The following is a 5,000-nucleotide window of genomic DNA, read 5'->3' on the forward strand; positions in this document are numbered from 1 at the left end:
CTTTGAAAGTGCTTTCCTCTTGGTGGCTTCCCTAAAATTTGTTGTCATCGCAGTTGTAGTTTATCCGCCAAGCACTCGGGCCGTCCAGGTAGGCGTTTTCAGCCACCATGGAGGCGTTTGCGCTCAGGGTAGCGTCTGCAAATCTTGCGCTCAAAAGAGAGCGGAACAAATAATTTCTTGGCGGAACGATCCAGTCACAAATTCTTGATGGAGCACGAGCGACTAGAATATTTGGAAGCTGGATCTCCAGAGATACTCAGCTGCCTGTGATAGTCCCCACAAGAAGGATCAGGTGAAAGTGAAGAGGTTTCGCTCAGATGACAAGCGATCAGCGGAGGCAGCGCAGACGATGAGTTTGAGAGCTCCGTGACACGAAGTGGCGATGCGGACACTGAGAGTGACGAACGAGATTCAGTACTCTGTGGCGACTATTTACAGCTGGATAAGTTGGTGAGATACGGAGACAGCCCTGAATGAACGAAACCTGACTTGATACAAAATATTTTGTGAACAAATTTGTTGCAAGTATACATGCACGCTTGCTTTGCGCATGAAATTTGTCACAGTATAATACATGTATCTATGAGCTGCTGTGCGTAGGAGAGCAAGACATGCTTGGTGGATGTATCTGGCTTGGCCCAGCATGCATATCTAGTCTTGTACTAAGTTGCAGATTCTTCCCAGCCATGTAAAACGTCAGTTGCTTGGCTTCTTTCTGTCTGGGAAGTCTGCATACAACACCAGACCTGCACATGACAGGGATTGAGTTTTCAAGTAACATTGCAGCAAGTGCAGGCAGCACTGTTACTTTAATACCAACTAGAGTACTCTGTGCTTCCCTGAAGACCTATAAATATGCTAAATTATTCTCAACCACTCCATTAGGGCTAGCTGTAACTGCGTTCCTTTTTGCCATTTTCGCTGACCATTTTTGTTGACCGTCACCCATCATTTCGGGCGTTCTGTTTACCATCTTGCAAGGTGCCCAGAGCTCCAAAATTTGGCCCATAGATCACTCGTTTAGTGGACAGTTCAAAGCCATCAAAAACTCATTTTCGCCAAATATCACCTAAATGTGGGCTTTGCGCAGCAAAGCCTAGTTAGCCCATGCACACGCATGCTGGTGGTGGAGTGCTGCGAGTGCGTGTCATGTGACCACCTCGTGATTAAGCCGTGTGCGCCGTGTGTGGCCTGGCAAAATTTTACGGACAATGGATCCGGGGTCTAATTATTTGGAGACGTGTTTTGCTGAGCTGTCTTTGTGCGAAGGAGCGTTCTTTGCAGTTGCAGTTTCGGTGTCAAGTCAAAGTTTTTTGCAAGTCAAAGTTTTTTCTTCCTTCCGAGGTTTCCCCTTTTCTCCGTTACTTGCTGAGATGAGCACCCGATGTGTCGCGACCCGCAGCATGGCTGCGCGAGCTCCTCCTGCTGCTGCAGCACCCCCTGCTCCCCCAACCCGCAGCATGGCTGCTCGAGCTCCTCCTGCTGCTGCAGCACCCCCTGCTCCCCCGGCAACGCCGGCTCCGGCGCCTGGGTTTTCTCCTTGCCAAATGGCAACCCTCCAGGCCTTGATCGCCACATCTGTCCAGGCGGCTGTTAGAGCCGTCGCCCCTGCAGCCTCGGGTCAGGCGGAGTCGACACGCCGTCCGTCCCGCCCGGCTGCCCCTGCCAACACTGCCGATCCTCGGGTGCAGGTGGAGGAGTCGTTTCCTACAGGTACGGGTGTGTAGTAGAAGTTCCACACGTGTGCCTACTAGTGCTAGCCTCCCTACCCCTGTGGCTGCGTCGACTGTCGTCGACGGGCTGTCTCCCCCTATACCTAGTGGTGTGACTATCCATAGCTCTCGTGTGCCTACTCCTAGTCCTAGTGTGAATATCTCTAGCAGTCTCCCGTACAATGATTTGTGTGTAACCCTAGTGCTGTCAATGTCGGGTCCCGTAATGGGGTGACTGACCACGTGCCCCGTAGTACGTACGACAAGGTGCTGCGCGGGGAATATGTGGAGCTTGCGTTGTTCCTCACCCCCCTCGCAGACGAGCCAGCCGCAAAGCGAGTCCGGGTGTCAGAGGATAGTGGCCAGCTAGTGCTCTCCCCGTCCCTGCCATCCCACCGCAAGCTGGAGAGCCTGCCCGTTTGGCTGGAGGCATGGTCGGTGTATTGCGCACTGATCTGCGACACCCAACCCGCAAGGGCGGTGTCGCTGATCACATATCAGCTTCGTATCATTCAAGCGGCGAAACGATATAGGTGGGCGGCGGTGTGCCAATATGACGAGGAGTTCCGTCGGAAACTCGCCCACAGCCCTGGCATGCAGTGGGATGTGGTGGATCAGGACCTGTACACCCGCTGTTTCACAGGCCAGGCGCTCGTTCTCTGCCCGCTATGCAAGCGTCTCGGACACACCGCCAACACCTGCACCTCCCGGGACCAGCGCAAGCCCGGCACGACCCAGCCAGCGTGCGAGCTCCACAACAAGGGCCGGTGTAATTTTCGGAACTGTAGGTATCGCCACGTCTGCAGCTCCTGCGGAGCTCCCGACCACATCGCCACCCAGTGCGGGGCTCGCGCCAGCCAGTGAGGCCCCGGCTAGTCCGTACCCTGCTTTATCCACGCACACACCTCACACTCCTGTTGTTTTTAATGCATTCATGTCTGATTCGCACGCACATAGACACCCTGCCTTACCCACGCACACCCCTCACACTCCAATTGTTCTGCAGGCATTGGAAATTGAATTGCTCGCACACCCTGATCCTGCATTTGTTGCCCATTTGTTAGATGGTTTACGATATGGTTTTAGAGTTGGCTATGACGGTCCCCGTCATTCTTTGCTTTGTGAGAATCTTGCTTCGGCATTTGTTTCCCCTGAGATTGTTTCAGCTTACCTCGCTAAAGAGGTTCAGCTTGGTCATACGGCCGGTCCGTTTTGGCAACCCCCGTTCGCCAACTTCCGTTCGGCTGGCATCGGTGTCATTCCGAAGAAGTCAGGTGGCCACCGCCTGATAGTGCATCTGTCCGCGCCGGCCGGCGCTAGTATCAACGATGGCATTCCCGAAGACCTGTACAGCCTCGAGTACATTACTGTGGACGTCGTCGTGGGGCACGTGATCCGTCACGGCAAGGGCGCGCTAATGTACAAGGTGGATATCCGCCACGCGTTCCGAAACATCCCCGTCCACCCACACGATTGGCCCCTCCTAGGCATGGTGTGGGACGGGCAGTATTATTTCGACAAGGTCCTGCCATTCGGGCTGCGGTCTTCCCCGGCTCTCTTCAACCTGCTGGCAGATGCGCTATGCTGGATACTCCGGCACAACTATTCCCTGGCCGACCTCGAGCATTATCTGGATGACTACATCGGCGTCGCCCCGCCTAGCCCCTCTCCATCGTCATCTACCGCGCCATTCAACAAGCGACGCTGCTAGCCGTGTTTGAGAACTTGGGCGTTCCAGTGGCTATCGGCCAGGACAAGGTCGTCCCTCCAACGACTGTGATGACTGTGCTGGGGATCGAAGTTGACAGTGTGGAGCAGGCGACTCAGCTCCCCCAGGACAAGTTGTCCGCCCTCCACACAGCTCTGGCAACTTGGCTCCAGCGCACCGACTGCTCCAAGCGTGAGCTCCTGTCCCTCATAGGCACGCTGTCCTTCCCCGCCAAGGTGGTCCCCCCGGGCCGCACGTTCATTCGGCGCCTCATTGACTTCGGCACAACGGCTTCCTCCATGTCTGCCCGGATCCCGATCGATGAGGAAGCGCGCCTCGACATCGCCTGGTGGCATCGCTTTGCGGCCGACTGGAATGGGAAGTCCTTTTTCTACGACCAGGCCTGGTCCCGTTCTCCTGACCTCCAGTTGTTCACAGATGCCTCCGGCGAGGGCTACTGGGGCTACTTCCAGGGCGACTGTTTTTTTGGGAAGTGGCCGGATCAGTTCGAATCTCCTCAGCAAAGCGTTATTATGGTTAGAGAAATGGTTCCCATTGCCCTAGCTTGCTGCATTTGGGGTCCGTGCTGGGCAGGGAAGAACCTGCTGTTTCATTGCGATAACGAGGCGGTAGTCAGAGCTTGGAAGAATGGTTCATATAGGAACAAGCAGGCCATGGCGTTGATCCGCTTTATGTTAGCTGTTGCCGCTAGGCACAATTTCATATTGTATATCCGCCATATTGCTGGCACTAATAACGGCATTGCAGATGCTCTTTCTTGCTTGCAGCTGACCCGCTTCCGTCAACTGGCGCCAACGGCGGCTGCTTCGCCGGTGCCATGCCCCTGCCCGACCGTGCTGCTCTAGGCCTCGAGGCTGATGCCCTTGTAGCAGGTTCAGTGTCAGAACGCTCAGCGAGGACGTTCTCCACTGGCATTGATGCCTTCAATGATTATTGCGTTAAACATATTGTCAATCCCCTTGCACCCTCTAAGGAGGATATCATATTATTTGCTACCGAGCTGTCTCGTACGAGGTGTGTGGCGACTGTGCGTGTGTATTTGTCAGCGGTACGGTATCATTTGCTGTGCAAGCGTGTTCCTGTGACGTGTGTGCAGTCCGTCCGTCTTTCTGCAGTTCTCAAGGGCCTTGAGAGGAGGCAGGGTCCCGCAACCATGACGCGGAGAGGTCTCACTGGGCAAGATCTGGCCGACTTACAGCATTTCCTGCTCCTGTCCAACTACAGCGAGTCGGACCGCGCAATGATCTGGGCCAGTGTCTTGACAGCGTTCCACGGCCTCCTGCGGGCGAGTGAGTTCCTGGCACCGCATGCAACAAGAGTCGATAGCACGCGCACGCTAACCAGGCATCATCGGCAGTCGTCCGCTTGCGGGTGTCGAAGACAGCCCAGCTGGGTGACGGCGGCCAAGTACAGCTGCGCGAGACACACGACGACTTCTTCCCTGTGCGTGCCCTGACCGACTATCTGGACCTTGCGCGTCAGAGAGAGGCGACGGAGCCAGTGTTTGTGTTTGCGTCTGGCCGGTTTCTGACCAGGGAGGAACTGACCAAGATTCTGCG

At 55.4% G+C, this 5,000-nt stretch overlaps 1 protein-coding gene across 2 annotated transcripts in view; it reads right to left on the bottom strand.

The window, feature by feature from the left end:
* The window catches only part of LOC135821103 (uncharacterized), a 101,608-nt gene that overhangs the window by 54,949 nt on the left and 41,659 nt on the right, over positions 1-5,000 (bottom strand). The window lies entirely within an intron of this gene.

This window comes from Sycon ciliatum, chromosome 7, assembly GCF_964019385.1.
Source record: "Sycon ciliatum chromosome 7, ocSycCili1.1, whole genome shotgun sequence".
NCBI lineage: Eukaryota > Metazoa > Porifera > Calcarea > Leucosolenida > Sycettidae > Sycon > Sycon ciliatum.